This window comes from Bombus fervidus, chromosome 15 (assembly GCF_041682495.2).
Source record: "Bombus fervidus isolate BK054 chromosome 15, iyBomFerv1, whole genome shotgun sequence".
Classification (NCBI taxonomy): Eukaryota; Metazoa; Arthropoda; class Insecta; order Hymenoptera; family Apidae; genus Bombus; species Bombus fervidus.
The window spans coordinates 8,399,755-8,412,659 of NC_091531.1; the positions used below are offsets into that span (position 1 = coordinate 8,399,755).

The window sequence follows — 12,905 nt, forward strand, 5'->3', positions numbered from 1 at the left end:
CGATTTGAAATATTTGGTTTGCGTTTTACCAGCTGCCATACTTGCTTTTTATTACATAAATAAAATCAAGTACTTCTCCATTGAAAAATCAGCACAGAAGTTTATATTGAAAATATTTGACAATATAAATTTATCATTCTAGCGACAAGGTTATGTCGTTTCAAATTCTGAATTTTTCATTCGATGCAAATAAAAAAATATAACCTAAAATATAACCTAACCTAAATATCAAGAGACTATCCTTCAAAATACTTAATACAAACCTAAACCAAAGATCAAGAGAGGTCTGAAAATACCTAACCTAAATCCAAATACATGACACGTGCATGCAATTCTTAACCTAAATCTAAATCGAACACCAACAACATAGAGACTCGTAGATAGAAACCTCCCTCAAACAGCAAGAAATTTTTCAAGGATGCGAAGCCGTAAGCCAATAGTCGCCATTATAGAAACCTAAGTTAAACATCGATACGTACAGTAAGCCAAACACGAAGGAGAGATCCTTAACGATACTTAAGCCAAATTGAATACAACCGAGACACCAAGCCAAACACCTTCAAACCCTCGATCTCTTTCGGAACACAAACAGTTAAAACTCGGTACTAGCCACAGTCGCAGCTGATTGTTCGCGAAAGGCAATATGACCAGCAAACGACTATCGGTCCACCTAACTTGAACCGTGCGTTTTTGCGAACAACTCGCGTTCCTAAACTCATATCGCTGACACTGGGTGGGTAAACGAGGACGAAGAAAGAGGAGAGAAGCGAGAGAAGAAGTTGTGTGCACACACGAACGTGTATGTCAGAGCACCAAAGGTGGATGCACATTCCCCGAGTGTATTATAATTGCACTCGAGGCTGCGACTCGAATGCCATTAAACCAGTCACGATCGCTTGGCCTTGGACTGCAGTTGCACATATTGTCCCCTTCCCCTTCGTTCTTCTTTCACTCTCCCACCTTGCTTTCCCCTCTCCCCTTCTATCTGCGCATACACCGTAGCTCAAAAATATGCGCACAGTCCCAATATTTTCGTCGTAATAGCGGCCTCCCAGTCATCATGGTGCGATCGGCAACCTGCTGATTTCGCGTGGAAAATGAATAAAAAATGATAGGAACGACATGGAAGGAAAATTAGAACGCTTACATCTTCGTCTTCGGTTTCTTCTACTTTCTTCTGCTTTATTTGCACCGAGTAATATCTTTTGCTAATTTAATTCGTTATTTATTAACGATTTAATTTGTTAACAATTTTTATCAGCGATATTCATCATCTGTGCGTTCGAGATAGGATCGAAGGTTGAAATTTGTTATTGTTGGAATAATTTGCAAATGCCCAAATACTTGTGGACGGTAGGCTATTTATGGGAAGCAGTTATATAGTGTTTTTCGTTTGTTTTGTCACGTTCTCACTTTCCGTGTCCGTTCCTGTCATCCTATATCCCTCAACGTTTCTCTGCTGACGTTTCAGCCGCGATTATAAATAAATCGTGTTTCGTGGTGCACACGTCCATCGAAAATCAAGGAAAGAACGAAAACCCGGCTCGACCGGTCCCTCGCGAAAAATGCGACGTTGCGGTTGACCGTGTTGCGTAAAATGGTTCACCTTGCTCTCTCTCACATTCTTACTCAACGCGCACACCAAGTCTTAAGATCGACCTTTCGTATCGTTGACACGCTCAATTTTCGCTAGTTTAAAGACTGTTCGGTTGATTCGCAGACGAGTCTATTCTCTCTTTTCTTTTCTTCTTCTTCTTTTTTTTCTTTTTTTTTTTTTTTTTGTAGACGAGTCGCGGAAATTTTAGCTCTTCGAGGTGATTCTATGTTTAAAAATGAGTCGAGAGGCTGGTACGATGCTTCTTTTTTCGTTGGAATCCCGAGGAATCGAAATTGCAAAATTCGTGAACCTTCCGTTTAGTTAAACTTCAATGTCGTCAAAATTAAAGGAATTATTCTTTTGCCTATAGCAGAAGAAGTACGAGCGAGGACAATTATGGGAGACAGAATAAAAATCCGTGAATTGGGCAACGCGTGGCACGTGAAAGCAGGTTTAATGCGTTCACCAGAGTCGCCTAAAAAGTTTCACTTTCTTTTATCAACAGTGTAATTTCTCTGCTGGCGTTACCGTTCTTCTGCTCAAAGAATGGGAAAATTATGTAAACGCGCGAGCCCTCGCCAAGCAGTCTGCCGGTTTATTCGCCTATTTGTATCTTGAATCTGTCCTGGCACGCGGCGTGCGCCCGCCTTTTTCTTTGAAAATTAAAAACACGATCGCCCTCTATTACGCGAGTCTGTAACTAATTCGTAACTTTCTTTTTCGTCTCGTAATAATACGAGAGAAATGCCACGTGAGAAAAATACACAGTAAATACACTGCGCCGATGAAATTATCTTTTTTTCTTTTCCGTTAATTTTATTATTCGTCGTCGTCGTCGGAGGAGGAAGAAATATAATGTTTCATGGAAAGTGTTCGAAAAGCGTGGCTCGCCACGTGCCGTTGCTTTTTCTCGTTTCCACGCTGGATTCTTCGTAATCGAGGCAGTTAACCTTTTAAGTAGAACGTTCAGAGTTCTGATTCGCTGCGGTGCATGTGTGGTCTAGCGACTCGTCACAGAAACGCGTGCTCTTCTGCCTGTAAACGGCAGGAAAATTATCACCACGTTAAAGCAAGCTATTCTCGAGTAGATCGTGCGAAAGCACAGCCGCACGAAAAACAATCTGAAAAATATAGCGGAACTAGAATCGCAAACATTTTTCTTCTCATCTCAAGAATTTCGAAATTTAATTCCTCGTCGACCTTGGACATTACCTGACCATTTGCTGCAACTGGGCTACTCGCAATATGGTTCAGTCGTTTCCACTTTAATACGAGAGGAAATTGGTTCGAACGTAGGAATGTAAATTCGCGGATTCTTCTCACGCAGATACGCCACGTGGGCTAGAAACAGGAGGATTGAAAAAGGGGAGCAAGGTGTGCCGGATATGTTGCGGAGAGAGGTGGCCAAGGGCCACAGATGCCTCGAAAAAAAAATTGCGCTTCTAGCCTGATCTTGGTGTTTCGAGTCGCCCTATTACGCGACCTTGGACACACGCCGCCCTGCCATGCACCTGTTTCGCGAAAAAACGAAAGCTGACCTTGGCAGAGTTAATCCTGGCCGCGGTTCTTCCTCCTCCAATTACCCTTAATGAATTCTGCGCCTCTTCCAGGAAGCGGTTACGAGGGCCTTGTTGCATAAGACGGACACGATCCTCCGGCTGACTTTTTAATAATCGAACGAATCGTTCGTCCATCTTCTAATTCTTCGTTTAATAGTCCGCTTATTACGCAATAATAATTACCGTGCTACCCGGTCACTTTACGTACGATTATCAGAAAATCGGATACGTGGCTTTTAATCAAATACAAATACAAATTTCGAAATTTCAAGTTTCAAAAGGGTATCGGAATTTGAACGAAGAAAATCCTCTTGAATCGTACGAAATCGTCGGATCTGAAACGATCAATGTTTTGGATTATTTTCACATTAGTACACGTTGTACGCGTTTTGTGAATCTTCAGAGTTTTCCGTCGTTGAATTTCCAATAATCGCGCGAACATCCTTATTCCAGCGATTAGTCGAAGAATACAACGTTGGTCCGTATTTCTCGGAATATTTCGCTTGCAGGCGACCATTGGCCACGCGACACGGTTGATCTTATCGAATGTAACTGTACAGAGCCGCGGAGAGCCAGTGAAAGAAACAGGAAATTAATTCACAATGGGTGAAGCCCTTCAGCGCAGGCCGGTGTGCAGTGTGATGAACGACGCTCGAGATTCTGAAGTAGTTTCTTTCATACTAAAGACTTCCGTTGTATGCGCGGAATGCGAGTATAGTAACCCAGTGACATGTAAGGAATCCTAACGAACCGATGCCCTTACTTCCTACACGAGGATGACTCAGTCACCCCGCGCGAAAACGCTCTGCATTCCGAGAAACGAAGGCGAAGATTCTAATTGAAAACGATATATCATATCTTTTTCCATCGAAGAGAAGCATCTTGCATTTCCTTGCTGCATTACGAACAGACAATCGCCTTACCGATACGTTAACACCAGTAGCATGACAAACACATTAATTGGGTAACTTAGTTACATCGGTTCAGCCCATACGTGAACAATTTATATTTCGTATTGTAATATAAAGAAAATAAAATAAATAACAAGACAGCAAGTACCCAGGTACTTTCGTATCGTTGATTTTCTATTAATTAATATATTTTGTTAACGTTCGTGTATCATTGAAACACACGGAGGAAATTAATTTGGTTATTGTTTTACAACGCCTACGAAAGTCAGCGTGTCATTAATTCGTACTAATAAAGCGAACAACGTTTCCGAGATATCGTGGTAAACAGATCCATCAGCTACATCGATAATTATTATTAGGAATGTAGGAGACAAGTTAGACAATTAACAGGGCGACGTGCGAGCGAGTAAACAGCAAAAATGTGTTAGGTCGGCTTCGATCGGTTTACGTAGGTCCAGCAGTAGCCGCTCGACTTTCTCGAGTCTCGAGCTAGGCAGTTAGAATTGCAGTTTCCGGTGCACGAGGCGACGTTGTATTCGCATTGAGCGTCGCTGCGTCTCAAGGCCGGACCGTCCGAGAACTAAGGACGACGTTAAGTCCCCCTCCGCCCCCGAACATCCTCTCTGCCCCCCCCCCTCAAAACTCTCGTCCTCGCTCGATGCATCTCCATGCTCGCCTCTGTGATCCCCCCCCTCCTCCTCCTCCTCTTCTTCTTCTTCTCTCACTCCCTCTCCTTCTCCTTATCTAACCTTCCCTTTCTAACCTCTTTGCTTATGTTCATCGCTCTTTTCTTCTTACGCGAGTCTTCTCCTCGTTTCAGTTTCTCTCGTATCCTTGTTTTCGTTCTCGTTCTCGTTCTCGTTCGCTTTTGCGAGGCTGGTACAGCCGCGGTTTCAAACGAAACTGCTCTACTGCGCTCGCAAACTCTCTCGCCTTTCCTCTCCGACGCGTTATAAAACTGAACGGTGCGTTCACTGCCGCGGGAAACGATTTACCTGGTTCTATTTAGCCTTTGGACGTGGTGAATGGGAGAGGAGAGGCGAAAGGATAGTGGAAACTGTTTTTCTATTGTCACGAGGATTTTCGTTATTCCGATGTCGATGAGAGTGGACGATGGAAAGAAACGTAGAATTATTGAAAAAGGTTTCGATGTATTGGCATTTTCATGTCATATCGAGGCTTGCTTCGTATCGACCGGTTACTTATTACATAATTGCATTGCTATTCGATCCTCCTGAGGGGAATCACGATACAAAGACTTCGCACCCTGCGGTGGTTCCAGTCCACGATCGCGCGAGTCACGCGATTTTCTCGTAATTAACTCACACCTGTTCCAAACTGCTGCCCTAAAGATAACACGTTAACCACCACGACAATCAATAATTATACCGGACCAAAAACACGCAGCCAATCCCTAGAAAGAGCTAGGATAATTGAAGAGTTACTTTCTAACCTCTCATCGGATAACAGAAGCTCGTCCATGTTTGTTCGAACATTTAATGGACGGAATAAATCTTAATGTACGTTTCGTTCGTTTAATTGCGTTAATAAAATCATGAAATTTCATAAAAATTCTCGATCCATTCGCCAGGAATTCGATATACATCTCTCACTGAAACCACTAAAATCTTGCGATAATCCAGCTGCATGGAAACCAAATTGTCACTGTGCATGAACGATCCAGTTACACGAACTGTCCCCCTCGAACGGGTCTAGATAAATGTAGTTGCAGCGTAGCGTAGAAAGAACAGGCTAAGAAAACTGTGTCGACCTGCGTGACGGGAAACATGGACCCGCATCGTGACACTGTGCTCGCGCGAGCACGCGTCACGCTCTAAGGTTATTGTTCACGCGGAGAAAAAGAGAGTATGCGTTGCATAAAACCACTCTCCGTCTTCTTCTCGCTTCGACCAACACATAGGCACACGCACGCGCGCATAACCGAGACACACACACACACACACACACACATACTTGATTTCACCTATCTTCTCGCCTTATGTTACCCCTATTCTCGTCTACGCTCTCAACCAAGGTTACCCACCGCCTCTTCCTCCGCCTCCTCGTACTGTTCTGACTCTTACACGGGACGAGAGTGTACAGTCCGCTCGAGAAACGGGCCGAGGAATGCACGATGGGCAACGAAACGTGGCTGAGAGACTGGAAATCGGTGCACTTGCCTCGCCTTCGCGAAATCGTCACGTCGAACAAGCGAATTTACGAGCGAGGGGGAATCAACCGGGATCACAGACACGTTCCAGGCTACATACACAGGCTACCGGGGAATAATTCAACAGGCAGTGGCGCCACTGACCGATCACCACGCGGTTCAGTGGTTACAGTTAGGATTTTGCGATATAGGGAATTTAGCGGAATCGACACCGCCAACTTTTGCACGTTGCAGCTGTTAATTGCGAGCAGAATATTCTGTATAGGTTGTTGTGACGTGTATGTAGAACAGATATTGGTCTAATTAATTGGAGACGATCAACGTTGTGTAATAATCGCGTACTAATATAGATGAATGTATATTTTAGAAGAAATATATCTCAAGTATGGTTAAACCGTAAAGTATATATTTAGGATTTCACAATAAGTAGAATTGACCTACCACTGTCCGATGTCTGGTCTGTTTCTACTGTAGAGTTACGTAACCGTAGTCGGACTAATTGACGAACAGATAAGAGTACATACAACTAAAAGGGTTAATAGAAGACTAGATAAAAGTTGATTAAGCGACTTTTGGACTGTGTACATTGTTCGATATCCTCGGCAATAGTTTTTCAAGATTATCTAGCAGCAGCGCAAAGATTCAATCAGTCCAATTTATCTTCCAAATGTAGGAAAACGACATTATTTCGAAGAACATTCCATGAAAATTCAGTGACACGATCGTGAAACAAATAGACATAGGCGTAAGTTTTTACACGAAATATGTACCGATTTAAGTCTCGAATATTCTGAAATTATATTTCTACTGTTTAAAAAAAATGAGAATGTCGGAAGACTTCGACCGTCGAATAACCCAATATATTTATTTATTTCGTCCCGAAAATTAAGCCTAAAACGTGTACGTTTGATAGGACGATGTTTTTTCTGACCAGAACAGTCCCGTACCGCTTGGTCCCCGAACGAACGACACGAAACAATCTTAAATCGTTTTATCGGTGCGAATAATTGGCACCGGACAGACATAGATAACGAATCTTGGTCGTTGGGCTCGTTTGAAGGGCAAGGATGTAAAAAAAATTTGTCAGAAGTGGGATTCGAACCCACGCCCACAGAAGTGGACTGCGACCTGAACGCAGCGCCTTAGACCGCTCGGCCATCCTGACGTGTCTCTTCGGCTGAAGCATAAAGAGGAGAAATCGACCATACCCTGAGTACTATGCCTGAGAAACTGGTCTGCCCGTACTAAATTTACCCGGCAGCTAGGCGAAAATAGCTCCGTAAGAAGCGGCCGTGGAAGCTTTCAAGCAATGCACCGGCGAACGAGTTCCTTTTTTCTTTCGTCCTTTTTGCTTGGCCATTATTCCGTCTCCGGTGAACGTGCTCGCGTTGGGTACCGTGTTCTGGCGACCAAGATGCGTTCGTTGTCGTCCGACAGCAAAATCTCTATCGTCTTCGTCCGACGTTCGGTAAATCGAAGAGCTTAAATGGTAAACGATGTAAGGACTACGAAGATGGTACGCCACAGGGATACGGTAAATTACTGTAGTACGTCATAAAAATAAGTGCTCGAGTCGGTGTAGAGCCTATTAGAATAAACACACCTAACCCTAACCTAACCACACGGTGAACCATTCTAACGAACCAGCGACGCATAGCCGCGTAATTAACGACCAACTACCCAATTACAAAATCGAATTTTCTCGATAAACTGTGCTGGAAAATTCTCATTTTCTCTGGTACTTCGCCCAACGAAAACGAAGCCACGTATAACGGTCCCAGCGACGATTGAAATGAAATTTCCCAGTACGACGATTCTCATCGAAATCATCTTCGCGCAAAATCCCGAAATAAATAACGGGGCACGAAGTTTCGGCCAAGTCCGCTGGCACACATACACCATAAGCGGCTGATTCGCTGGCTTCTCCCCTATGCGAGTGCGTAACCTTGAGAGTCGTTCAGTCGACGGCCATCTTGCTGCGATGCACTTTTGTTTTTTGCCTGTCCAAGACTCACCAGTCTCTCTCCCTCCCCTCGTCCCTTCGTCTCTTCCTTCTTCGCCTAGCAAACCGTGTATTCTCTCTCTTCGTTTGCCTGCACAGCCGCTGGCTCGCCATTCTTTCTGCATCACGCTTCTCCCCCTCTCCCTCCCTTCTCCCTTCGCCGCCCCTTTTCCAGCAACGTGCTCGAACATCGGCGCTGGTGTTCTCCATCCGTTCGTCCTATATGCCTCCTACCACAGATTGCCTACCAGAGAGAATGCAGGCAACCTTCCACGCAGCTTCTCTCCTCTTCCACTCGTTCGTGTCTCCTGCTCGTCAGAGGAGGTCGTCGGAGGAGCTAGTCGGACACGAAACTGGCCAGGAAATTTCACTTCGACAACGAAATCCCTATATCTGCATACTTGACGCCACACGTGATTCGTTTTTATGGAGGCTGTTATTTAGGTAGACGAGACAGTCAGAGAATGGTTTTTATTATGTCAGAGAGGCCAAGTGCTCCACTGGCCCAATTTCCGATGCTCGCGTGAACGATGCTGGATAGTGGGAATGAACCAGCGGGTGCCACCTGGAGTGGCCACTTGAATATTGGACCTGGATGGAGATTTCCGAGCAGGGGCGGGGTTATTTTGGGGAACCAGCTTGTTTGGAGCTGGGGCTCGATGTGGGTTCGGGGACCGATGAGATAATACGCGTGGCGAAGTTTCTCTCAGGCTTTGAACTCTTGAACATTGGCAATTTTGTTTTTCCATTTGGCACACGCAAATTCTTTCCATTTCAAAATATACTCGTCGATAATCGTTGTATACGAGGAAATTTTGCTGAGATCGTTAAAAAAATTTATTTGACACAATTAACTTTCTTTCGTTAGAAATTTACATTTCAATTTATATTGAAACGTCTAATTTCTCCTTCGATGCCTGACAATTAAAATGCCAAAATACGAATTAAAGGGTATGTTTAATTAGCAATGGAATTAACCTGTGAATTAGCGAAACAACGTTCTCTGGATTTGTATGGAAACTTTGCAGAGTAAATGAGAATTAACCGAATGGCAGGTGTGAAAAAAAAGGATCCGTTTGGCTTCGGAGAACGCGTACGGTGATATTCAGTAGCTTCGCTCGAGCCATTGAGTCACTCGCTATAAATTAATAAAGGCTCCGGTTGTTTTGACGGTGAAACGGAATGGCTATTGACCAGCAAAGCAATGAACTCGGCTGCCGGCGGTGTGTCGCACAATTTCTGAAACCTTATCGCCGTTTCTCCTTCGCGCGTGTTTTTTTTTTTTCATCGTCTCTATAGGCATCGTCGACACTTTTCTAGCTAACTAAGCATCGAACTCGATACAAAATACGAGACACGCGAATGACGGACTCTTTGTGCTCTCCGTGTGAATAGTCGACGCTCAAACGCATTGTTTCGCTCAAACTTTGTTGAAAGCCATCGTAAGTTGTAGTTTTGTTACGCATAAGGTTTTACTCCTCTTACGAGCATGAGAATACGATTTGTTGTCGGGTCGTTTTCTCATATTCGCTTTTCGGAGTAAACAATCGTTTGTCAATTTTTCAGCCACGCTTCGTGTTTATATTTTGAGCCGACGTTTCGTAGACATCGAAAACTATTTCTTCAGATCTGTCGTGGAACACGATTGTTTATCCGGAAAAGCCAATATCAAAATATCTCGGTGAAAATGTCTGAAATCAAAGATGTTTAGATTACTCGTTTATTAGGAAAGCAATCATCGTGGAAGCCATTATTTTGATATAACAACGCTTAATCTAGGAATTCTTTTAAAAGTCGATAATAGACGTGTGCTAATCAGTTGCTCGATCTCGTCTCTATATCTACATCGTAGAATTCGAAAAAACATTCATTCAGCTATCGTAAACAATTCTACGAAACGTGCATTCCTGCATATATTTAATTTCGCAGAATCGTAAACGTTTAAAGCAATATCAAATAATCTCATAATTTATGAGTGACGAACCGATGGCGCGTCTATTGACCCACCTTCCAGTAAGCAACTTCCAAAACCTCTTTCCCCTTTCACTTAACTCGTCTCGCTATTTCCAGTCTTATTATATAGTCGTTCGTTCGTTCATATACGAGCTCGTACGAGTCGTATACGCGGCTCTTATTTCAATATCCGACAATGTCCGACGAAGGGTGGCGAAAAGCGTGGCGTCGCGCGGAAACGCGTAAAAGAAAGAGCGGCGCGGCGCGGCGACGCGTTGCGTGCCTCGAGGCACCAAAATTCGGTGCGCGACCAGTGATAGGGCAGTGGCTCGCCGGTGGCGCCACTGTCGAGGACGGCGGCCGAGTCAGGAAGCAGTCGGCCGGCGCATAAGCGGCGTCGGGCGCCGCAGTCGCGCGCTTGCACTCTCAGCGGTGAGCGGAGTTTGTAACGTGCGTAATAGCTCGAAAACGTCTTCTGGTCTGTTTTGTTTGGCCGTGTTCGCGTATACGGCCACCCGGTGTATATAATATTCCCCGTAACCCGTGTTTTGTGTCTCTGAACCTGCGAACAAAAAAGAAAAGAAGAAGCAACGATATAATTCAGCTAGAGAAGTGGATAGACAGAAACACGCGTATAGAGAGAAAAAGAGCCGTGCACACGCGAGACACGAACCAACGTCGCTCCCCTTTCACCGATACATAGAAAACCACGACCACCACGGTGAATGTCGTCGACGGAGAGTGAAACGACGGCGAGAATAACATAGCGAAAAAAAGAAAAAAAAAAAAAAAAAAAAAAAGTAAATATCGACGAGGTGGTGCGTCAAAGGGGAACACTCCCTTAATAGGCAGACGAAAACGACGCGCGGACGTGCGGTGGTTTTCGTCGAGGCGAGGCGAGGCCCACGATCCCGGTGCTCCTACATTTTCATCGTCTTCTAGGATTTCGTGCATCGTTTCCTCTTTCGTGGTGTATTTGACAGACTGATACGAAAAATCAGTGACGTGTGACACACGTGTATTTGTAATAACGCAGTGCAAGTGTTTCTCGATTTGGCGCCTGTGCTCGAGGGGACCGTGTCGCTCGCTGGCCACCGTCGGTTCATCGTGTACACCTCGTTATGTGAGTAGTTATCGTCCACGAAACTGTATACGTTTTTCAGGATTATTTTATCAGTGAATTATTTTATTACGCAATTACGAAGAACAGATAGGATTTGATTCGTCGATAGTCGCTAAGTTCATCGCGTATATATTTCTTTACGCCAGTAATTATCCTACGTTTATATACGATTTTATTTACCTTTTTTTTTCTTTTTTTTTTTTTCTTTTCGGCGAGTTTGACGCCTCGCAACTTTGATACTGTAAACTAACTGTCTATATATCGTCCTTTACGACCGATCCGACGTACGTGAAACACGATTTTATTTCGATATTTCCTTCCTTCTTTCTTTCCTCCGTTTTACCGACAAAGTTCGATGCAAGTTGTTTGCGCGCGTAGGCACCGTCCACCGATTCCTCCTCGTCGTCGATTATAATTATTCGAAGAAACAAAGACACGTACTTTTCTTTGCAGTATTTTGAAATTCGATACTCGAGTTAACACACTTATCGCGTACACATCGTTCCGATTAATCATATCGTACATTGCCTCTTTATAGAATAACTTTTTTTGGTTAGCAGTTACCATAGGCGGAAGAAGATTTTATTTATATTTCTCTTTCTCGATTATTTCCTCCGTGAAATATAATAGGCTGCTATTAGATAATTAGATAATCCTCGTTACGCAAATACACGATTCTCCTTCGCCTTTTGTCGTTATTTTCTCCGTTATTTAATTGTTCGCGAAGTAAGACGCGCGAGGTGGTTTAATAACGATGTCGTGTATAGATGGCTGTTTATGGGACGCTGCACGGTTTTGTTTACGTCTGTCGCGGGGCAAAGTGAGGTAGGTTCGTGAACGAATGTGCGCGCGAGGTCAGATCGGGGACCGGGAGTGGGTCGGCAGTGTGTTGGTGCGCGCTCGCGCGCACCCTAACCGCGCTCTCTCCCTCGTCACGTTCAATTTATGCGCCGGGATAAACTTTGCTTTACTCCCTCCCAACCGGGATACCGTTCTTTCATTAATTCCATTTGATATTTATCTTTTGCATCTGAGGCACGGATGAATCGAAGATTAATCCGTCATTTTACTTTCTATTAGATCCTTGATCAATTTTTCATTCACTACGAGTATACTCGTATTTGCATACTTATTTATGCAATTTTTAAGATACGCAATTCGATAGGTTGTTATTCGTATTTGTTTACTTGGTTGGGACAGTTTCTACTCTATTTTCATATCTATTTTCTTGGACGTTTCGTACGTTAGTTGTTAAGAGGTTATTTATCGTAATAGATCGAAGCAAAATTTTCCCTTTATTTTTCCAAAGCTTTGGCGTACTAACGTGAATGTTATCGTAAATTATCTTTTGTTATTTTTTTTTTTTCTACTTATATTCGACGTATTCGATAGCATTTAATCGCCTGAGATTCGTTTCTCTTTGTAAATGACACGACCATTTCGCAGCTTAAAATTAAGTGCGAATTAATCGTGAAACACGATACACGTGTATTCAATATCGAGCAACAAAGTAGCAAATACGTTACTCGCGATTAAAACCTCTAGATCGAAGGTTTCGAAGAGTTTCAAATTATATGCAGATCCTGGCGA

At 43.7% G+C, this 12,905-nt stretch overlaps 1 protein-coding gene and 1 non-coding gene across 6 annotated transcripts in view; one reads left to right on the plus strand and one right to left on the minus strand.

Annotated features, from left to right (window-relative positions):
- Positions 1-12,905, plus strand: part of Ecr (ecdysone receptor) — a 198,716-nt gene that overhangs the window by 34,298 nt on the left and 151,513 nt on the right. For 2 of the 5 annotated variants that reach the window (XR_011801737.1, XM_072017724.1), the window contains exon 1: positions 10,569-11,315. The exons of 2 other annotated variants lie outside the window; for them this stretch is intronic. The gene's annotated coding sequence lies outside the window, so the exon portion shown is untranslated. Of the gene's footprint in view, positions 1-10,567; positions 11,316-12,905 lie in introns of those variants that run through there. One more of the 5 variants, XM_072017726.1, reaches the window with a different exon arrangement.
- On the minus strand, positions 7,319-7,402 carry Trnal-cag (transfer RNA leucine (anticodon CAG)). Its single transcript has one exon. It is a non-coding gene; the product is annotated as a tRNA-Leu (tRNA).